Here is a 24,025-nt window from a genome sequence, read left to right as displayed (position 1 = left end):
ATCCATGAGGATGCAGGTTTGATCCCTGGCCTTGCTCAGTGGGTTAAGGAGCTGGCCTTGCAGTGAGCTGTGGTGCAGGTCGAAGATGTGGCTTGGATCTGGCATTGCTGTGGCTGTGTCTGTGGCTGGCAGCTGCAGCTCTGATTCAACCCCTAACCTGGGAACTTCCATATGCTGTGGGTGTGACCCTAAAAAGACAACAACAACAACAACAACAAAAAAGAGCTTGGACTTAGCCAGGAGCTGTGAGCTGCTGTGGATGCTTTTTGAGTAGGGGAACCATGTGACTGTGATGCTGGGCTCAGAAAGCCTCTCAGGCCATGTGCAGAGCAGAGAACAAGAGGCAGGGAGCCCAAGGGGGAGGCTACTGCCCCAGTCCAGCCTTTGTGAGGTGGGGCCCTGGGACTGGGAGGAGAGGAGGGATCTATAGAAAGGGTCTATAGAAAGGACACACAACTGCAGGTGAAGCCCAGTTACCATCTCAGCTTGGTCACCAATGGGGCAAGTCATTTCCCTTCTTGGAGTGTACTTTTATTAACTGTAAACTGAGTGAGACAAAAAGAAAATGACTGTTTTTCCCATTTTTTAGGGGTATAAATTCTCCGCAGGGCTTACGGCCCAGCCTGTGTCTCTTCTCCCCAGCATCAGCGCTTTCAGGTGGGCTCTCTCTCCCCCCAAAGGTTTTGGTTCTGCTCCCAGCACTCATGTCTTACCTTGCACACATGCCCTGTTTGCTGTATCTACTTGATAACTCACTTTTATTTTGCTTACTTTAATTGTCAGGCCATTTCCACTGCATGACTCTCTCCTACTTTGATGATCTTTCCAATATTCCTCCCCCCCACCCCGCAGGGCACTCATATGTAGAGTCTGTACCCAGGGGAGGGAGAGCTGGGTCACCGATACGCTCGCCTTTGACCTGGCAAGGTGCCACATTGTGTCCCTGCCAGGTGGCCTTATTAGTCTATTCGTCCACCAGCCATGGGGTCCACATTGGGTAGCATCAACTTTTTTTTAAAATTGAAATGTGTTCTTTTTTTAATTTCAATTTTTATATTTTCTTAAATGTGCTGTTTTTTATGATTTTTATTTTTTCCATTATACTTGAGTTACAGTTCTCTGTCAATTTCTGCTATACAGCAATGTGACCCAGTCATACACACACACACACACACACACACACACACATTCTTTTTCTCATATTATCCTCCATCATGTTCCAGCACAAGTGACAAGATAGAGTTCCCTGTGCTCTACAGCAGGATCTCATTGCTTATCCACTCCAAAGACAATAGTTTGCATCTATTAACCCCAGACTCCCAGTCCATCCCACTCCCTCCCCCTCCCCCAAGCTTTTTTTTCTTTCTTAATTTTTGCCAGTTTGATGGGTGAGACATAATATCTCATTGCTGCTTTTGTTTTCTGTTTTGTTTTGTGTTTAGGGCCTCACCTGCAACATATGGAGGTTCCCAGGCTAGGGGTTGAATCAGAGCTGTAGCTGCCAGCCTACAGTACAGCCACAGCAACGCGGGATCCAAGTCACGTCTGTGACCTACACCACAGCTCATGGCAACGCTGGATCCTTAACCCACTGGGCAAGGCCAGGGATCGAACCCACAATCTCACGGATGCTAGTCATATTCCTTTGCGCTGTGCCACAATGGGAACTCCCTGGTTGCTGTTTTAATTTACATTTCTCTGATACCTTCAAGGTAGAGCCTTATATGATTATCAGCTACATGGATTGCATTTCCTAGGAGGCATTTGTTCACAAAATTCCAAAAATTCTGCTGAATTTTCTGTTGGGTTGGGTGTCGTTCTTCTTGATTTGCAGAAATCCTTTATATATTCTGGAAACGGATCTCCTGCTGGCTGTATGTATTGCAAATATCTCCTCCCAGATTGTGGCATATCTTTTAATCTCGTTGATGATATTTTTTGTTTGAACTGAAGATTCGAATGTTAATGTCATCAGACTCATTATATTTTCCTTCACAGCTGATGCTTTTTGCACGTAAGATATTCTTTCCTAGCCAGAGTCACGAGGAGGCTTTTCGAGTTGCTGGTGCCATCCTGTTTCTTGGCGTGGGTGCAGGGTACAAAGCTGGGTTTACTTTGTGAAATTTTATGGATCTGTGCACTTATAATCATTCTTTACCCCGAGGTCATAAAAATATTCTCCTAGATTTTCTTCTAAGTGTGTTAAAATTTTTTGTTATTCACATGTAAGCCTGGAATCCACCTGGAGTTGTGCGTGTGGTGTTAGTTAGGGATCTAATTTTACTTTTCCCATATGGATCACCACTTGTCCCAACACCATTTATAAGTCTGTCTTTTCCCCACTGGTTGGTGACGCCTTTCTGTCATATAGCAAGTCCTCATTTATGGACAATTCTGCCTCTGGGCCCTTCTTCTGTTCATTTCATCGCTATAGAGCCTGATGCCAAAGCTGCCCTGCTGAATTTCCTTACAGAGTTGTAATATTTGGTGGGGCCCAGTGGAAGATTTGCAATGGCAGAGTTAGAAGGATGCTGTGACAAGGTCGCTCTGATAAGTGGAGAATGGATTTTAGAGGCCAAGGCCAAAGGGTCAGGAATCCAGTTAGTTGGGGGCTGCTGCATCCAAGCCAGAGGTGAACAGCTTGGCCAGGAAGTGGGCTGATGTTGGATGTGTTGTGGAGGTAAAGCGGACAGGATTTGCAGATGATCAGAAAATCTGGGGCTCAAGGGTGACTCCTTGTTTTTTGGCCATTTGCTGAGATGGGAGAGCCTGGAGTGAAGCTGACAGGTGGGCCCTTAGAAAGTTTCCGTTAAATGACTGCCTAGGAGTTCCTGTCTTGGCGCAGGGCAATTGAATCCACCTAGTATCCATGCATATACGGGTTGATCCCTGGCCTTGATCCGTGGGTTAAGGATCCGGCATTGCCATGAGCTGTGGTGTAGGTCACAGACATGGCTCGGATCTGGTGTTGCTGTGGCTGTGGTGTAGGCCAGCAGCTGGAGCTCCAATTTGACCCCTAGACTGGGAACCTCCATATGCTGCGAGTGTGACCCTAAAAAGCAAAAAAAAAAAAAAAAAAACCACAAGACTGTCTAAATGAAGGAAGGAATGAGTAGGGAGCAGACAAGTGTGAATGGGTGGATGGGGCCCCTCCACCTCCTACAGTCCTTCCTTCTGACTCCCCAGGGAGCATAAAGCACCAGCCTTCTTGTTTCACATTATCAGTTGTTTCAGCCTGTGTGTCACTTCCCCCAAAGAGGACGGTCATTACTAGACAGGGAGGGACGTATCCCTGCCTGAGTGGTGGTACCTCCCCACCCCCCCCCCGGCTCATCGCAGAGTCCCTGGATTCTTGGTCCCAGGACTGTGGCTCATGGCAAAGGCTCCCAGACCCATGGGAGGCCTGAGGCCCCGGGGAGGACAGAGCCGGTCCTGAGGCTGCAGGCTTACTTACTTACTTACTCTGCTACTTACTTCTCTCCTCAGTTAAGGAAGTGGCCTGGGTGAGACTCCGTGTCCTGGGGCAGGGATGCGGTCTGTGCTATTTTCCAGGATGAAGGAAGGAGGTCCCGCCACCCCCGTGGAGAAGCTTACAGTCTGGGAGGCCCTGCTCGTGGGTGGGGCCTCAGACCGGGGCGTTTTTTGCTGTTTACAGCCTGCTGCTGGCTCATCAGCCCCAGCTGTTATGAAAACACCTTTAATCCATAAAACGTGGAAAACTGCATCTGGGCGCTCAAGCTGAGTCATTTCTCTGAGCAAGCCTTCAGCTGGGGCTGTGTTTTGGGCCAGGCCTGGGGTGGGGCTCTGCAGGCCTGTGTTTAGCCTGTGGACAGCCCCAGGTGGCCTGGCTGGCCTGTTCCAGCCCCAGCGTACAGGCTTCACTCGTTTATTCACTGAATCAAGAACGATGTTAAGGGAGCTCCCGTTGTGGCTCAGGGGAATGAACCCGACTAGTTCATGAGGGTGGGGGTTCAATCCCTGGCCTCGCTCAGAGGGTTAAGGCTCTGGTGTTGCTGTGAGCTGTGCATAGGTGGCAGATGCAGCTTGGATCTGGTGTGTCTGCGGCTGTGGTATAGGTCAGCGGCTGCAGCTCCGATTGGACCCCTAGCCTAGGAACTTCCAAGTGCTGCGGGTATGGCCTTAAAAAGACAAAAAAAAAAAAAAAAAAAGAACAATGTTAAGCCCCTTGTGCGTGTTGGGAGTAAAGCCCTGTCCACCAGCATGGCTGAAGCAAAGAGAAGGACCCGGATCCTCGAGGCCCCAAATAACCACAGGGATGTGTTGGGGGCCAGGGGGTGAGGTGCGGGGACGATGAGGAAGAGAAAGGGAAGGAAGCGTGTCAGCTGGAGCTGGGGAGGAAAGCCAGACTTCAGCCTGGGTTCTGTGCTGCCTGTGAACCCTGGAGCCCTTGGCCTGAGCACCGTGCATCCCACCATGACCTTGGCCAGGGGTGACCTTCATGATGGGGCTCAGCTGGACTCTTGGGTGGAAAGGAAGGAGGAAGGAGGGTGCTGAAGGGGAAACCAGTCTTTATTAAGCAGCTACTTCATGCCAAGCCCTCTCGGCTAAGCTTGTTTTGGGGCCTCGCGGCCTCGTCCCAGAATGCTGGCTCCTTGCTGGCTTTAAGGCGTCAGGCCAGTGACCTCACCTCCCAAGCGTTCTATCCTCGTCTGCCTCATCTTCCTCCTCTAGCCTTGGGCTTGTTTCGAGGATCCAATGAGATCATGCAGAGGCACTGTCAATAAATGGCTCTTGGTGTTTGTTTTTTTTTTATTTTTTATTACTCAATGAATTTATTACATTTGTAGTTGTACAATGATCATCACAATCCAATTTTATAGGATGTCCATCCCACAACCCCAGCGCATCCCCTCACCCCTCAAACTGTCTCCTTTGGAGACCATAAGTTTTTCAAAGTCTGTGGGTCGTATCTGTTCTGCAGAGAAGTTCATTCTCTCCTTTTTTCAGATTCCACATGTCAGTGAAAGCATTTGATATTGGTGTCTCATTGTATGGCTGACTTCACTTAGCATGATAATTTCTAGGTCCATCCATATTGCTAAAAATGCTGGTATTTCATTCATTTTAATGGCTGAGTAATATTCCATTGCGTATATGTACCACATCTTCTTGATCCACTCCTTTGTCGATGGACATTTAGGTTGTTTCCGTGTCTTGGCTAGTGAAAAGAGTGCTGCAATGAACATCGGAGTACATGTGTGTCTGCGAGTCATGGTTTACTCTGGAGGGATACCCAGGAGGCTCTTGGTGTTTTTATAAATAATAATGGTTCACATTTATTGAGTATGGCCTGTTCCAGGCTCTATGCTAAGAGTAACTCCTTTAATCCCTCACAAATTACTGAGGTGAGTTCTCTTTTCAGTCCCATTTTATAGATGAAAAACATCCAGGCCACAGGGACACTGAAGCTGGGGCCAGCAATCTGTCCCAGGCGATAATAATTTATGTATCAATAACTCCATCAGACCGGTTGGATTAAATTGGTGTCTCTCTCAATGTGAATTCTCCAGAATCCTTGTCATTGCTCCATTTAAAAAAATTGCTTCATCATCAGATAAGTGTGGAAAATGCTGGAACATTGCATTCTCTTCCTGAGAGATTCATAAGGCACTCTGATATATCAAAGGCTCTCAGATGTGCTGGGATTAAAAGGGGAAAAGCAACGAATCTGTTTCTGTTTTTTTGTTTTTGTGTGTGTCCTTATCCTTTTAGGGCCACACCCTTGGTATATGGAGATTCCGAGGCTAGGGGTCTAATCAGAGCTGTTGCTGCTGGTCTACACCACAGCCACAGCAATGCCAGATCTGAGTCATATCTTCGACCTACACCACCGCTCATGGCAACACCAGATCCTTAACCCACTGAGCAAGGCCAGGGATTGAACTCACCACCTCATGGTTCTTAGTCAGATTCGTTTCCACTGACAAGAACTCCAAGAATCTATTTATGTTTAACCCAGCATTTCCAAGCTTGTTTCCTTTCGGAGCCTTATTTTTGAGATGCCCTCAGGAAGATCAGCTGGAACAATACATATTTTCATGCGGCACTTCTGACCTTCGACTGCTGCATCACGGGTCTTGTGCTGTTTTATGGGGGCGCCCTGTGGACTACCATCCTTTGCTCTCTCATTCATTCATTCCACAAATGTCTCCTGAGTTCTCACAGGCACAATGAAAAGCAGAGATGATGCAACTTCTGTTTTAAGAATCTCATAGTCTGATGGAGGAGACAGAACAGTGTTATCAGGAGTTCCAGGGACTGAGGGAGCCGAGTGGATGGCACCTACCTCCATCTGGGAGTCAGTGAGGGCATCATGGGGGAGCCGTGGCCTCAGCAGGCCAAGTGAAGGGCGTTGGGTGGTCAGGGCTGCAGGCAAATCTTTGTCCATCTGTGCAAAAGCTTTGCATTATCTCAACTCTGCAGGACACGCCTAGGATTATCAGATTCCCGTCTATGAAGGGTATTTTACAACCCTGCAAATCGTAGGTAAATGATAGTGATGCAAACTAATTCCTGTCTACAAGGGGATTCTGAACTGACCTGTCCTCCATCACTGACTTCCCCTCCTCGGTTTTGCTTCCATTTCCACATTAATTTCAATAGTTCCAATCCAGAAACGTGTCTTTGCATGCTCTTTTGAACTGATTACAATATCTCTTGTTTCCCCCATTGATTCTGGAGTGTAATAAACTCTTTAACACACTTTTTTTTTTTTTTTTTTTGTCTTTTTAGGGCCACACCCATAGCATATGGAGGCTCCCAGGCTAAAGGCTGAATCAGAGCTACAGCTGCCAGCCTGCACCAAAGCCGGATCCGAGCTGTGTGTGTGACCTACACCACAGTTCACAGCAACACTGGATCCTTAACCCACTGAGCGAGGCCAGGGGATCGAACCTGTGTCCTCATGGATACTAGTCGGGCTCATTTCCACTGAGCCATGACGAGGAATCCCACATTCATTTTTATATGTGCGGGGACAGTCATGATTTTACCTCTTTTAAAAAGGATGGCAGGAGTTCCCGTTGTGGCTCAGAGGTAATGAATCCATGTATCCATGAGGACATGGGTTCAATCCCTGGCCTTGCTCAGTGGGTTAAGGATTGCCGTGAGCTGTAGTGCATGCAGGTTGCCGGCTTGGCTCAGATCCCATGTTGCTGTGGCTGTGGTGTAGGCTGGCAGCTGCAGCTCTGATTCGCCTCCTACCCTGGAAACCTCCATATGCTGTGGGTGCGGCATTAAAGAAAAAAAATAAAGATGGTAGCTAGAGGCTCCCCAAGCAGAGGGGTACTCTGGCCTCCCCAGAGGCTTGCTCTCAGCACTGGACATTGTGCAGCTGGTGGCCCAACCCTAATCCTCAGCTGAGCAGATCACTGGGAGCTGCTGAAATGAGTTTTTTTTTGCCTACACCCATGGAATATGGAATCTCGGGCTAGGGATTGAATCTGAGCTACTATAGTTGGATTCTTTTTTTTTTTTTTTTTGTCTTTTTTTGGTCCTTTCCAGGGCCGTACCCGCGGCATATGGAGGTTTCCAGGCTAGGGGTCTAATCGGAGCTACAGCTGCTGGCCCACGCCAGAGTCATAGCAATGCCAGACCCAAGCTGTGTCTGCGACCTACACCACAGTTCATGGCAACGCTGGATCCTTAACCCACTGAGTGAGGCCAGGGTTGAACCTCATGGTTCCTAGTCGGATTTGTTAACCACTGAGCCAAGACGGGAACTCCTGTAGTCAGATTCTTAACCCACTGCACCATGGTGGGAATTCCTGAAATGGGCTGGATTTTCAGCCCCCCACTCATGGAGGATGGAGGCAGTTAGGGTAAAATGAAAACATGCTAGTGATCAATCACCAGGCATTGATTTGCATGGAAGGGGGATTTCGCTGCTCGAGGTCGCCTCCTGATTGATGTGTCTGCCGGGGAACCGAACGCACCTCCTCAGTGGGATCCAGTACATCTTCTGACCTTGCAGTTGAAGCCGTCCTTCTTCACCAGCAGGGAGGTCAATGGGCTTGGCCACTTTGTTTAATGCGCACAAACGTAGGCAAAACTCACCAAGAACAGAGTGGGGACATGTGATGCTCTGTGTCTGAAACCAGGGAGATTCAGCAAATGCTTGTTAGAATCACCCCTCCTGGAGTTCCCATCGTGGCTCAACAGACTTGAATCTGACAGCCATGAGGATGCAGGGGTTCCCGTTGTGGCTCAGTGTTTAGCAAGCCCGACCAGCATCCATGAGGATGTGGGTTCCATCCCTGGCCTCGCTCAGTGGATTAAGGATCCTGTGTTGCCCTGAGCTTGGTGTACGTCACAGAGGAGGCTCAGATCCCGTGTTGCTGTGGCTGTGGTATAGGCCGGCAGCTGCAGCTGTGATTCGACTTCTAGCCTGGGAACTTCCATATGCCATGGGTGTGGCCCTAAGAAGACCAAAAAAAGGAAAAAAATCCATAAATAAATGTAATAGTTTGTGTCTACTAACCCCAAACTCCCACCAGACTGGACTCTGAGCTCATATTGACACTCAAGGGCCTCCCAGGAGCCCAGGGGTTGGAGCTCAGGGGCTGGGGGCGACATCTGGCCTCATTTCTCTGGGACTAGATTGTCACTCTGCCCTTCCCCAAATCCCTCAGGTCTTCTGCAGGGGGTGGGGATCTTGATGTCCCCTACTGCCCTGGCAGACACCCCAGCAGGAACCCCTTCACTCCTCAAGCTCTACTTCCTTGTTTGATTTGCATAACAATCTGCCCAGACCAGCTCTGAACCTTTCGTGCTGCTGAGCCCAGCACTGCCCTCTGACCAAGAGAAAAAAAAAAATCCAACCAAACAACCAAACAAATCTCTGGCAAGAGGAAAGGCCGTTGGTGGTTCCTGGGCCGTCTTTCTGAGGAATTGGTTCTGTGGGACGAGATGGGCTGGCTTGGCAGTGAGCTTGGGGTCTGTCCCAGGTGAGAGGCCCTGCTGGAGTGAGGCCCAGTGTCCCATCTGTGGGCTGTTTGGAGAGCCCACACACACACACACACACACACACAGGCAAAGGGAGGTAGGACAGGGTTTGGCTTCAGAGCCCTGCTTGTCTTAGCAAGACTAGAAATAACCTGCATGTCCAACAGTGGGGAGGGCACCAGGATTCTGGGCAGCCTTCAGTGGAGGGCTGCAAGCCTGGAAAAAGAATGAGGTTCCCGGAGTTCCCGTCGTGGCGCAGTGGTTAACGAATCCGACTAGGAACCATGAGGTTGCAGGTTCGGTCCCTGCCCTTGTTCAGTGGGTTAACGATCCGGCGTTGCCGTGAGCTGTGGTGTAGGTTGCAGACGTGGCTGGGATCCCGCGTTGCTGTGGCTCTGGTGTAGGCCAGTGGCTACAGCTCCAATTAGACCCCTAGCCTGGGAACCTCCATATGCCGCGGGAGTGGCCCAAAGAAATACCAAAAACACACACACACACACAAAAGAATGAGGTTCCCTAGAGGGGGCTCACGGGGAGGGGGCAGCTCCTGTGTGCCGATGTGGGCTCCGTGCCAAGCCTCAGAGGCTGCCACAATGGCCTCAGCTGGGCCCCCTCCCCCTGCAGCCTCCCTCAGTTACCCCCCCACCCCCCCACCCCCCGAGTTCTCGGGACTCGGTCCCAGCCTCCCAGCCATCAAGCCCTCGGGGGCTGGGGCAGAAGAGCAGGTGGAAGACCTGCAGGGGGCGGCGCGGCTGGGGGACGGCGCTGTCAAACCCAGCTGTGTGGCCTTGAGCAACCCATTCTCTGCTCTTTGCCTCAGTCTGTAAATGGTGACAATTTGCCTCCCTTGAAGGTGAGCACTTGATCTGCTGAGATTGGTAAAGGTGTCCCATAAAGGTGAGAATGACTTAAGTTCTACCCGGTGGGACCAGTCAGGGTGCAGACCCAAGGCTAGGAGGGGGAGCCGTGGGCCAGGAGCAGCAGAGGCTCAGGCGCTCGCCTTGCCTGTCACATGTTTTGTGTGCCTGTTGGGGATGCTCACTCAGCTCCCTGGGCCACCCCCACAGCAGTCGGGCCGCCCCTGCAGAGGGGAAGAGGTCATGCCACGACTTTCTGAGGGAGAAGAAGGCACATGAGGCAACACAGGGTGACAGCCCCATCCGTCACCCTCACCCCCTGCCCTGAGGTCGCCCGCATATTGCCGGGATGTGGGTGACCTCAGTACACCCACAGGTGCTGGGGGTTTGCCCTGGAACTGCATTTGCTCAGCGAGCTCACTACATGAATAGAATGATTTGGGGGAACTTCTGTGGGAGCTGGTGGCCACGGCGTGGCGGCGGGGGGGTGGCACTCAGGGTACTGAGCTGGAAGAGACGGGGGATCTGAGAAAGAAGTTCCCTCGGAGTCTGGAGGCAGGGGACCCAGCTGGGCACAGAATCCTCCATGGGGTCTGACTGTGTCAACCCCCTGGACCCATAGACCCTCAGCTGGCTCCACAGGGAGACTCTGTCCCCTCAGCAGAGTCAGACTTTTTTCTCCCAATTAAACTGTCATTTTTCTTCCTTTTTTGACTTGGTAATTTCCCTCTTTCGCTTTCCCCTCCTCCTTTAAGCTCATACCTCGTTGTTATTCTTTTAATAAAGCTTAAAATTAAAAAAAAAATTTTTTTTTTGGTCTTTTTAGGGTCGCACTCGCGGCACATGGAGGTTCCCAGGCTAGGGGTCAAATCAGAGCTACATCTGCCAGCCTACACCACAGCCACAGCAATGCGGGAGCCAAGCTGCGTCTGCAACCTACACCACAACTCACGGCAATGCCAGACCCTGAACCCACTGAGTGAGGCCAGGGATTGGACCTGAATCCTCATGGATACTAGTGGGGTTCGTTAACCCCTGAGCCACGATGGGAACTCCCCACGTTGTCTTTTCGATTCCTTTCAAGGACCCCAGGAGGAAGACTTCACCATGCTCTTATTCTTCAGAAGAGGAAACAGTCAGCAAGGACAAGGAACTTGGCTGAGGTCACCCCCTGGTAAGAGGTCAAGGCTGTTCTCACCCGCACACCATGGTGTTGGGGTGGGGGCGCTCACAGCCCACAGTGGGCCTGACCTTGGAGTCAGGAGGTGAGTCAGAGATGAGTCTTGGGATCGAGGGGTGAAGGAGGGGAATCTGATGGAGGGAAAAGCATGTGCAAAGGCTGGGTGGTGCCGGAAAGGGGACCTTGAGCCAGGGTGACTATAGTGAGGCTGCAAATGGAGAAGCATGGGGTCAGGGCTCCACTCAAGAGGGAGGATTGGGAGGTGAGGCAGTGGAGTCAGATGGGGTTCGGGTGCCCCCAAGGCTACAGGGAGAAGGGCCTTAGCCAAGCATGTCCCAGATATTGACCAAGGCCGGGCCAGGCCCCCTGCTGCCTAGGTCCAGTGCCAGCTAGAATTAAAATCTGTCTCACACGAGTTCTCTTGTGAGAACAGCAGGTTAAGGATTAAGGATCCAGTGTTGTCATTGCAGTGGCTTGGGTTGCTGCTGTGGCATGAGTTCAATCCCTGGCAACTTTCACATGATCTGGGCATGGCCCCCAAAAAACAAAAACAACGACAACAAAAAATAAAGTCTGTCCTACAGGCTTAGGATCCCAGGCTAAGGACAGGAACCTCTGGCTGAGGAACTCAGGTGACAAGCTCAATAGTTCTTCCAACCGAGAGGGGCTGAAGACCCTGGGGACCCGTTCCCCCTTAAGCTCCTCCCAGGATTCAGGTGCCCATGTTGGGATCTGCAGAGATTCTGGGTCCTCACACTGTCTTCCTCAAACCTTATTTATACTAAAGTGTTAATGACTCATATAGCTTAAAATGTAGTGGTTCTCAACCCTGGCTGTTCAGAAGAATCATCTGAGGTGTGTGAAGGTTTGACCACTGTTTTTATAAAAATGGTATAGGCGCATTCTCAGCAATGCAAGCAATACAAAAAGTACAAAGAGGGGACAACACATCCCCCCATTAGAATGCCAGCTTTCTGCGCACAGGATTTTTTTTTTTCTTTTTATGAAGACGTTCCCAGGCTAGGGGTTGAATCAGAGCTGCAGTTGCTGGCCTAGCCCAAGGCCACAGCAACGCAGGATACAAACTGCCTCTGTGACCTATGCCACAGCTCGTGGGAATGCCAGATGTTTAACCCACTGAGTGAGGCCAGGGATTGAACCTGCATCGTCACGGACACTATGCTGGGTTCTTAACTCACTGAGCCACAGCAAGAACCCCTGAGCTCAGTCTTTTTATTTGTTCTGTTCTCTTGTATTCCCAGCACCTAGAATTTCCTGGTGCAGGGCTGTTTACTTAATACAGCCCAACAGCCACTGTTAACATTTGGTGAATGTCACCTACACACGGAGAACTTTGGAGAGACAAAGACGTACAGGCAGAAAGCAAGGCAAAGAGGTCGAAACAATTTTTAAACATGAGACTGTACCGCACCTGCTATACTTTAAATGAAAATATTTAACTGTAATTGAGCTTAGCAGAAAGAAAATGAAAAAATTCCTGAATGTTAAATAAATTTTTACTTTCCACAGAGATGAGAGTTGATAATGAATTCCTCCACCATGAAGGGAAAAAAAATGATGAAACTCATTAAGACATTGGAGTCTTGGGGAGAAAGAATAAACCCTTCACTCTGGGCAGGCTCCAATTCTTCTTGAGATGAAAAAGGTGATCAATTCCTCTGCACACCCTCCCTCCCTACTACCCATAGCTCCTGATTTTGATGCTAATATTTTCAGTTTGTCAAGGTCTGCAACACTCTGCAGCCATGATTCTCTTAGTATTTTGTCTTAGTCCTGTATAAATATATTCCATTCCATCCCATTCTTTTTCTTCCCTTTTTTTTTTTTTTTTTTTTTAGGGCCACACCTTGGGAATATGGAGGTTCCCAGGCTAGGGGTCAAATCAGAGCTACAGCTGCTGGCCTACAGCACAGCCACAGCCATGCCGGATTCAAGGTGCATCTGCGACCTACACCACAGCTCACAGCAACGCCGGATCCTTAACCCACTGAGCGAGGCCAGGGATCAGACCCGCAACCTCATGGTTCCTGGTGGGATTCGTTTCCACTGAGCCACGAAGGGAATGCCTCCATTCATTCTTTAAGCACATTGTGTCCCTGAGTTTTTGCATTTGGAGTCATCTCTTGATTGAATGGGGAAAAATTGTGAAAGACTTTGAAGTGGATCCCCCCGCAAAAAAGACTGGTGAGTGTTCTATATATAGGGACTTGTGCCTTTCACAGCCTTTGAGCAAATCTTAGTCATAGAAAACCTATAGCAATGCTTGTCCATGAGAAATGCAAATGGGAGTTCCCGTCGTAGCACAGTGGTTAACGAATCCGACTAGGAACCATGAGGTTGTGGGTTCAATCCCTGGCCTTGCTCAGTGGGTTAAGGATCTGGTGTTGCCGTGAGCTGTGGTGTAGGTTGCAGATGAGGCTCGGATCTGGCATTGCTGTGGCTGTGCTGTAGGCCGGCAGCTACAGCTCTGATTCGTCCCCTAGCCTGGGAACCTCCATGTGCCAAGGGAGCAGCCCAAGAAATGGCAAAGACAAAAAAAAAAAAAAAGCAAATGGATTTTGGCCCATGGAATGTATTGCCTATTGCCTGTGGCCATCGAATCAGTTTTGCTCGGGTAGGTAAATTCATTTCAGTATTTCTTATCTGCCTACATATGTATTATGTCGTTTTCTTTTTCTTTTTTCCTTTTATTTATTTATTTATTTTTTTTGTCTTTTTCTAGGGCTGTACCTGCGGCACATGGAGGTTCCCAGGCTAGGGGTCTAATTGGAGCTACAGCTGCCGGCCTACACCAGAGCTCATGGCAATACCAGATTCTTAACCCACTGAGCAAGGCCAAGGATCGAACCTGAAACCTCATGGTTCCTAGTCAGATCCATTAACCACTGAGCCACGACGGGAACTATTTTTCTTTTGGACCAGTTGTAAAATATTCCTTGTTCCCTAATTACATAATGAGTTAAATAAAAATTTTGATATGTTCCTTTTATATTGTATAAGAGTCAGACACCCCCCCACACACACCTTTTTTGTCTTTTTAGGGCCGCACCCAAGGCATACGGAAGTTTCCAGGCTAGGGGTCAAGTTGGAGCTGTAGCTGCTGGTCTACACCACAGCCACAGCAATGGCAGATCTGAGCCCCACCTGTGACCTAGACCACAGCTCACAGCAACGCCGGATCCTTAACTCACTGAGCGAGACCAGGGTTCGAACTCTCATTCTCACGTATATCACCCAGCTTTGTTTATCACTGAGCAGCTCCTAGAGTCAGACACTTTTAACAGCTAGATTTCACGGCTGAGTAATTTTTTTTCTCTCTCTTTAAAGAAAGGCTCAAGGGTGCTATTTTCCTCCACCCTTTCCGTGTTGTCTGTGAATCTAAACAGCCTCACTGGGGTGTAATGTTCTTGGTTTCCCACTTTTCCACACCACTCTGAACACTCAGTTCCCTTGTCTTGAACGCTGCTGTGGAAAAATCTGAGGCTGTCAACCGAAAAACCAAAAAAAACCCCAAAAAGCTACTGAAGGCTACAAATAAGAGTTTATTTGGGGTTGTAAGACTTTTAGGTCGGGAGACACAGACTTGGGTAAAATCCACAAAGTGCTCCAGGGAAGAGGTCTGCAAAGGCAACAGAAAGGAAATTTGTCCTTAGCGTGTAGCTGTCATGAGTTATTTTAGGGTGAGGGTCTAGTAGGTTATTTGGAGTTTCTGGAACACTGGGCAGGTGTCCTGGATGCCTGTGTTATGACGACAGGACTCCATGTGGGCTGAGGCATCCATAAGTCACACTTCCTCAGCGGCCTCCAGCGCCAGTTTAGAGCTCCCTTAGCCATATCAATTCCATTTTCATTTTCCTTTCAAAAAGCCAGACTGGGAGTTCCCATCGTGGCTCAGTGGGTTAAGAACTCAATTAGGATCCATGAGGATGAGGTTTGATCCCTGGCCTCGTTCAGTGGGTTAAGGATCCAGCGTTGCCTTGAGCTATGGTGTTGATTGCAGATGCAGCTCAGATCCTGAGTTGCCATGGCTGTAGCATAGGTCGGTGGCTGCAACTCTGATTCGACCCCTAGCCTGGGAACTTCCATATCCAAAGGTGTGGCCCTAAAAAAAGAAAAAACAACAACAAAAAAAGCACAAACAAAAAAAGCCTGGTTGATTTGTTTTTAATCTATCATGAGATTTATTTTAATCTATTACTTTTTTTAAATGATTTTCATTTTTTTCATTATAGCTGGTTTACTGTGTTCTGTTAATTTTCTACTGTCCAGAATGGTGACCCAGTTACACATACATGTACACATTCTATTTTCTCACATTATCAGGCTCCATCATAAGTGACCAGACATACTTTCCAGAGCTACACAGCAGGATCTCATTGCTAATCCATTCCAAAGGCAATAGTCTGCATCTATTAACCCCAAGTTCCCAATCCATCCTGCTCCCTCCCCCTTGGCAACCAAAAGTCTGTTCTCCAAGTTCATGAGTTTCTTTTCTGTGGAAAGGTTCATTTGTGCCATGTATTAGATTCCAAATATAAGTGACATCAAGATTCCCCTTGATGGTGATCAGTCTGAATTCCTCTTGTGCTCTCTGAGTCCACATAACTGGTTCTTCCTTCGCTCAGGGAGAGTTTCTCTAAATTTTTTTTTTTTGGTCTTTTGTCTTTTTAGGGCTGTACCCAAAGCATATGGAGGTTCTCAGGCTACAGGTCAAATGGAGCTGTAGCCGCCGGCCTACACCACAGACACAGCAATGTAGGATCCGAGCCTCGTCTTCGACCTACACCACAGCTCACGGCAACACCGGATCCTTAACCCATTGAGCGAGGCCAGGGATAGAACCTGCAACCTCATGGTTCCTAGTCGGATTCATTTCCACTGCACCACGACAGGAACTCCTATCTCTAAATATTGTTTTGCTTTACCTGTTGGATAATCTACTTCAGGGACTCCCACCCTCTTAGGCTGGAAGGTCGGGGTTCCATAATGATCATCTCTCTAATCGTTTGAATTTATGGGTCTTCTCTCTCTGAAGTGTGTCATGAGGCCGTTTTTTAGATGTGCAGTGGTCCTGCTCGGATCCTCAGTGGGCCGCCTCCTCTCCTCAAGCTCTTTTTGCATCTCCTGATGCTATTTTATTTTTTTATTTTAATTTTTATTTTATTTATTTATTTTTTTAATCCTGATGCTATTTTAAAGTTATCTCTTCTTTGTGCCTTTTTTTTTTTTTTTTTTTTTTTTTTTTTTGCATTTTAGGTCCAGACCAAAGGCATGTGGAGGTTCCCAGGCTAGGGGTGGAATCAGAATTGCAGCTGCCAGCCTATACCACAGTCACCACAATGCCAGACCCTTAACCCACTGAGTGAGGCCAGGGATTGAACCCTCATCCTCATGGATACTAGTCATGTTCGTTTCCACTGTGCCACAACGGGGAATGCCTATTTTTTTTTTTTTTTTTTTCATAACCAACTCATATTCTCATTAGCTTTTCTCTGTTCTGAAGCTTTTTTTTTTTTTTTTTTTTTTCTGGTCTTTTTAGGGCTGCATCCATGGCATATGGAGGTCCCCAGGCTAGGAGTCAAATCAGAGCTGTAGCCGCCGGCCTACACCACAGCTCACAGCAATGCCAGATCCTCAACCCACTGAGCGAGGCCAGGGATGGAACCTGTGTCCTCATGGATGCTGCTCAGATTCGTTTCTGCCGAGCCATGATGGGAACTCCTGTCCTGAAGCTATTAGTTTCAGGGAAGCTGCCTCTGATCCTTGGCCCCATCCCCTTCCAGCCACGCCCTCCAGTGATTGCCAGCCTCTTCATGGCAGTTGGCAGAGTAGCCTTGGGTGTTCTTTTCACCTTGCTCAGTTAACTCGAGCATCTCCTGCAGACCCTCTACTTCTCACAGGGGAACCAGGCTGCCTTCCCTTGGAGGGACAGTTGGGAGAGCTGTGTGGTTTTCAACCTGCTTTTCAGGAGCTCAAATGTGCAGGGGTGGGCGGGGAGACTTCCCCCACGGAGGCCACTCTTGCTGAGGGTGCAGGCCTTCCGTTTCCTGCTGCCTCTTACACACCCTGCACCCCAGCCCCCTCTGCCTGGCCAGGACTGTGTCCTGCTCCCATGTCCCTGGCCGCTCAGGATCCATGAGGGCAGAGGGCACCAAAGGCCACCGCTGTGGAGATTGTCTGCTCAGTGTGTTGGCTCATTTTCTTTATAAACAAGTTGCCACTGTGCTATTACTCATCTTGTCAAGTACTGGGGTAGCGAGAGTCTAGGTTCTCCTGCCCTTTAAAGTCTGACCTCCTAGGCAGCTTTTTCTTCTTCTTTTTTTTTTTTTTTTTTGGCCATGCACATGGGATGCAGAAGCTCCTGGGCCAGGGATCAAATCTGAGCCACAGCAGCAACCCAAGCCACAGCAATGACATCGCCAGATCCTTAACCTACTGGGCCAATGGGGACTCCCCAGGCGGCCTCTTAAAAATGCAAATCTCTAAGTCCTGCCCACCCAGAGGCCCAGAGGCCCAGAGACTCTGATTCTGTGGGTCTGGGTAGGACCTGTTCCTCCCCACCCCAAGCGACGTGGGTGTCCAGGCCAGAGCTGAGGACTGCTGAGTCACCCATCGGGACCATGTGCATTTTTGTCAAATTAAAGGAATGCGGCTCTGATTACATAAGATCACATGGTGATGAACATTTCACAGTTTTGGAATGTCCCAGTAGGTGGGCAGACTGGATCATTCATTCTATTGGTAAAGCCTGAGGCCCAGAGAGGGGAAGTGACTTGCCCAAGGTCACACAGCAAGTCAGCAACAGGTTTAAAGGACTGAACAGACAGGTTTGAAGAACAGGAAATGCCAACCCCAGATCTGGGGCCTCCGGATCAGGGTAGCCCATCTCCAAGGGCAAGAAGGTCTTTGCCAGTGGCATGAGCAGCCTCCTTGAGGAGGGGGTATGACTGTGGCTCTTCCCCTGGGGAACTTTGACCAGGAGTGTCTTGAGGGGAGGGTGGCCACAGGAGGCACAGCACCAATCCCAGCCTGCCAGAAGGAGTGACCGCATAGCCCCTCATGCCTGCCTCACCCTACTCTTCCACTTCCCAGAAATCAGGCTCTCGGCATGAGCCCAGGACCTGGCAAGGAAACAGAATCAGAACAGGTGGAGAACCTGGGATTAGCACTGGGCTGGGCCTTTCTGCCCCAAGCAGTTTAGGCCAGGACTGGGTGGTGCGGCTTGACATTCCATCAGGAGGACAGGCTGGGACCCTTGGGCTGTCCTGGGTATTGTCAGCCCCTGGCCTGTTCTCATCTTGCCCCACCAGCCAGGTGACATCAGGCCAGAGAATGAGGGCCTGGCCCTGACTGGTTTCAGGCTCAGCTGCCTCTGGGAGCAACAGGACCCTCTCTCAGATTGTGGGGAGGGTTGATTCCTGCAGAAGCAGGGGCTCTTGGTAGCGAAGCTCAAAATGGATCCAATCCACAAGGAAACAAGAAATATTCTGTTGGAGTATTTTTGTGAGGAGATGGGGAAAAGGAACCTGATTGTTCCATAGAGCTGCAATTTATTACTATTATTATTATTTTGTTTTTTAGGGCCACACCCACCGCATATGGAAATTCCTAGGCTAGGGGTCGAATCAGAGCTGTAGCTGCCCGCCGACACCACAGCAACACCAGATCTTAGCTGTGTCTTCGACCTACACCACAGCTCACGGCAGCGCCAGATCCTTCACCCACTGAGTGAGGCTAGGGATCGAATCTGCCTCCTCATGGATACTAACTAGTTGGGTTTGTTACCGCTGAGCCACGGCAGAAACTCCTAGAGCTGCAACTTAATTTCTCCCCTGGACGCTTCTGATCTTTCCTTGCTGAACCCCCGCCTCCTCCTCTCCCAGCCCTGACCTGGAGTGCGTCTCCGGGAGTGTGTGAATCATGACGGTGGCTGGGTGGCTGCCCAGTGCCTGCCACACACTGGGAGGTACAGGAAACACGCCGGTGGCAGGACCATCCGGACCCTAGTGGACACAGGAGTGCCCAGGGAGGAAGCACCAACTCGGGATTCAGACCCAGACCGCCCAGGCCGCAGCTGCTGCTGAGGCAACCTTGAACACATGGCCACAGTCACGGGCTACTTGGCTCTTGACAGCAAGCCAGGGAGGGGACAGGCCAGGAAGCTACCACCAACCACAGAATCCCGTTTTTCAGATGAAGAAGCAGGGCTAAGGGAAGTGCAGAGCTCGTGGGGCTTTCGCTCCCTGGAGCCCGGGCTTACCTGGTTCGGTTCTGTAGCTCTGTCCACTGTTACAGTCTGAGCAGCACCACCGACTCCGTACGCCCCTCCACGCCCCATCCCTCGGCTGCCCCGGCCACCCCGCGGAGCGCCACTGGCTTCGTCTGCGGTGGAGCCTCTGACTCCATCTTCCCGGAGGCTGATCTCGCGAGAACGTAGGCAGGTGCCATCACGACTGTCTTCAGACTTGGTTGCCTGGGGTTTTACCCTTCCTAGTTTGCTCTCACCATTTTAGGGTGGTTCTCTCCTCACCTTGGAGAAGGCTTACCTCTCAGGGAAGGAGATGCAGATCTGGACTGCTCCCATCTTTTTTTTTTTTTTTTTTTTTTTTTTGGTTTTTGCCATTTCTTGGGCCGCTCCCGCGGCATATGGAGGTTCCCAGGCTAGGGGTCGAATCGGAGCTGTAGCCGCTGGTCTACGCCAGAGCCACAGCAACGCCAGATCCGAGCCTTGTCTGCAACCTACACCACAGCTCACGGCAACGCCAGATCCTTAACCCACTGAGCAAGGCCAGGGATTGAGCCCGCAACCTCATGGTTCCTAGTCAGATTTGTTAACCACTGAGCCACGACGGGAACTCCAAGGACTGCTCCCATCTTTGTCCCAGGTTTTTGTTTCAGGGCGCCGCAGTGTTCTTGGGAGGGGCTGTACTGTCCAGGGAGGTCTTCAGCTTCTCTTAGGCAGGGTCTCTTAATCTTTAAGGGGTGCTGGACACTATGACCATGTGTTTACATGGTCACCCTTCTCCCAGAAATCTTTGCAGATATACAAAAATAGTACATGCACTTGAAGGGTTTATATACCCTCCAATATCCATCTCTGAATCTTCCAGGGGTTCCTAGAGTTTGCATCGATAACTTCTATGTTAGGACGTGCTGCTTGCCAATCTCCAGAACCCAGAATCTGGATGATTATGATGATTGGCTAGCTGGATATGTCTGTGCTTGAAGGAGGCTTTTTTTTGGGGGGGGCAGGCCCTCGGCATGCCAAAGTTTTTGGGCCAGGGATTGAACCTGCACCACAGCGGTGACAAGACCCGATCCTTAACCTGCTGAGCCTCTAGGGAACTCCGAGGCTTCTTTTTTTGAGAGAGCAATTTCATAAAAGAATCGAATTGAGAATGGCTGAGCCTACTTAGGGAACATGGCTTCCAGTTGATTCACCTGTCAACTTTATTTTTTTTTCTTTTTAGGGCTGCACCCTTTTTAGGGGTCGAATTCAGCCTACACCACAGCCGCAGCAACTTGGGATCCGAGCTTCGTCTGCAACCTACACCACAGCTCATGGCAACGCCAGATCCACTGAGCAAGTCCAGGGCTCAAACACGTCCTCATGGATACTAGTCGGATTCGTTAACCACTGAGCCACAATGGGAACTCCCCACTTGTCAACCTCTGTACAGGTATACACAACAGACAACCAGTACAGAGAGTGGGTCTATGCTACAATAACAATAGCTCATGTTCAGTGAGCGCTGGGCACTGGGCTACATGCTGATCATCGATTATTTCATTAAACCTCCAAACAGTCTATCTCATAGGATTCTGCTATTATGATCACTGAGGCCCAGAGAAGTTAAGTAACTTACTCAAGGTCACACAATAAACTGACCCCACTGGCCTTTGACCTCAAGCACTCTGACTCCAGAACAACTTGATGGTCTTCCTGCCTATGAACTGGTGACACACAGCCGAGGGGTGGGGTGGGCGGGGGTGGGGGCAGTGTGGGTGCTGGCCCCATCCTGTTCTGAGGCTTGACTTTGGATGCTGTAGGGTTGAGGCAGAGAGCAGGCCCTTAAGTGGATGGCAAAATGATGGTTTTCTGGAGAGCCTCACGCTGGCACCCCAAAACCCCTATCTCTGTCACTCCTTGACAGAGTGTATCATGAAGTGGCATTTGTCTGGCTTGGCACAGAGACAGAACTCTGCCCTCAGGAAAATTTGGCTGGTAACATGACCCCATTTGATCCCACAGGATGGCAAGGCCTGGGAAATGTCAGCTTAAGCTCATCCATCACTTTTTTTTTTTTTTTTTTTTTGCTTTTTAGGGCCGCGCTCATAGCATACGGAGGTGCCCCAGGCTAGGGGTCGAATCAGAGCTGCAGCTGTAGGCCCACACCACAGCCACAGCAGAGGCCAGGGATCAAACCCGCAACCTCATGGATACTAGTCAGATTTGTTTCCACTGCGCCACAACAGGAATTCCTCTACCGCTTTTAAGTTCTGCTTTACCTCCGGTGCTCTCTGTAAAATGCCTGTGGGAAATGGCGCTCCTGCTTCTGCTTCCTTCTTGCTGGATCTCTTAAGAGGGATGCCAGGAGTTCCCTGGTGGCCCAGCAGGTTAAGGATCCAGTATTGCCACAGCTATAACTCTGGTTACAGGTGTGGCACAGGTTGGACCCCTGGCCCTGGGGAAATTTCAAATGCCGTGGGGGTGGCCGGAAAAAAAAAAAAGAAAAAGATGTACTGCTGAGGTCTGTGTTCACCCTGAGGGCTCACCCCTACTGCCCTGGCCTCTGTTCGGGGCCAGTGGTTCTCAAAATGAAGGCCCTGGGTGGCTGGCAGCCTCGGCTACACCAGGGAGCTTGATAGAAATGCAGACCCGTAGGCCCCAGCCCAGATCTTCTGAATCAAACTGTGTTTTAACCAGCTTCCAGGGATGCTGAGGTTTTGGGAACCACTGCCCTCAGCTTCTGCCTCTCCCCTGAGCAGGCGGCAAGGACAGGAGCTTGGCTTCCCACCCTGCCCTGCATCCCGGTCCTTCCCAGAGACTTCCCCACACGTGAGTGGACTCCAGAAACAGGCAAGAAAGGGGGAGTTGGCAACAGACGCCGGTGGTTGTACTAATCTTAGCACATGGTAAATGGTGCATCTCCAAATCACTAAATGGGGAAATCAGCTAGCTTTCTGAGAACAAGACACGAATAACCAAAACCAGCAACGCACAAAAGAAGTTGTAAGTGAAGTTGTAAGGAAGGCACCTTCTAGAAGCCAAGAAGGGGGAAACCCCAGTGACCCTATGCCACCGAGCTCCACAGGCCTGGGGGTGCCAGCTGGGCAGTGAGCACCCAAGAGGTAGGAGGCTCCAGGCCTTGCTCCCACCCTCCCATCTTATCCCCCCGTGGGGGTGGGCAGTCTAGGCAGATGCCTTCACAGGGGGCCTTTACCCGTTCATCCAACAAATGTTATTAGGCACCGGCTATGTGCTAGATCCTTCCAGCTAGAACCCTGATCCGGGGTGGCAGTGCAGACACCAGCTGAGGACTGTGGAGGAGAGGCAGGAGGTGCAGGGTGGCAGTTCGTGCAGGCCACCTTGGGCCTGCTTCCTCTGTGTGACACTCTCTCCTTGAGTCAGAGTTCCTGCACGGCTCCCCATTGTCACCTAGGCAGGTGACCCAGCCCAGGGTGCTTGTCCTCTCAGAGTGAGGAAGATGGTCAGGTGGGGGCAGGGTGGCCCCACTGGGGAGGCCCAGACCCTGGGATCCCAGCCTAGAGGCCACGTGGCCACCCAGCTTCCTGGGCTGTGCTGTGCTTAAGTGAAACTCCATTGCCTCCTGCTGGCTTTGCTTGGTCTTGGCCCTGGGCTTTGCCCGGGGAGGGGTGCTCTCTCTGGTCCCACAGCTTATTCCTAGTCTGCTGGAGGCTCCAACCCCACAGCCCTTCTGAACCCCAAGATGGCTGAGTGGCTGTCCCTTGCTTTATTCTGATTATAAAAAGGATAAGAGATTTTTTGTACAAGGTCAAGCAGTTCAGAAAAGCACAAACCATCTCAATCCCACCACTTAATATTTTGGTGAGCAACCTCTCTTTCTCTCCACCCCCCTTTCCCTCTAAACACACACACAGGTAAAGTGACAAATAAGATCTTTACATAAAATCTTTGGAGTTCCCGTTGTGGCACAGTGGAAACGAATCCGACTAGGAACCATGAAGTTGTGGGTTCGATCCCTGGCCTTGCTTAGTGGGTTAAGGATCTGGCATTGCCGTGAGCTGTGGTGTAGGTTGCAGGTGCAGCTTGGATCTGGCGTTGCTGTGGCTGGGGTGTAGGCCAGCAGCTGTAGCTCTGATTTGATCCCCTAGCCTGGGAACCTCACTTTGCCTCAGGTACAGACCTAAAGAGCAAAAAAAAAAACAAAACAAAACAAAACAAAAAAAAAACCCACAAAAAACCTTTTTTTTTTTTTTTAAAAAAATATTGTTCTGTAGCTTGCTTAAAAAGAAAAAGAGCAGCCATTTACTGCTGAGCACGCTGCACCTCATGGCATGGCTCTCCCTGCAGCCCATGAGGGACCCGTTGTCCCAGGCTGGGCAGCCCAGTGGCAGGGATTTATAGCAAAACAGAAGGACTCTGCTGGGTTCCTCAAAAACATGCTATGGATGACTTTCTAGGTCAATAAGCAGAGCGTTCATCACATGCTCTTAAATATGAAAAATAAATTAGCACAGAGTTGGCTTTTTTTATGTGTGTGTAGGGGGGTGGTATAGCCTTTGAGGAATTACTTGTAAGCAGCATGGCCAGGTCAGAGCACTGTCAGGTTCACACACATGCAGCCCCCCATACATTGCAGGAAAGCCTGGGCCCCTCAGGCCCACCTGGGGCCTGGACTGGGGCCACAAACTGACCCCTCAGGCCACAGAGCATCCTCCTGACTGGAAAGGGTAGGACCTGTTTTGGTATCACTGATGTGTCAAGGGTTTCCCTCTAGGACGTCTTCAGGGCACGTTG

The sequence above is a fragment of the Sus scrofa genome, chromosome 7 (assembly GCF_054392235.1).
Source record: "Sus scrofa isolate SSC_HxYL_T2T_F1_AM1 chromosome 7, Sscrofa_HxYL_maternal_Yorkshire_Landrace_v2.0, whole genome shotgun sequence".
NCBI classification, from domain to species: domain Eukaryota; kingdom Metazoa; phylum Chordata; class Mammalia; order Artiodactyla; family Suidae; genus Sus; species Sus scrofa.
This window is presented reverse-complemented; position numbering follows the sequence as displayed.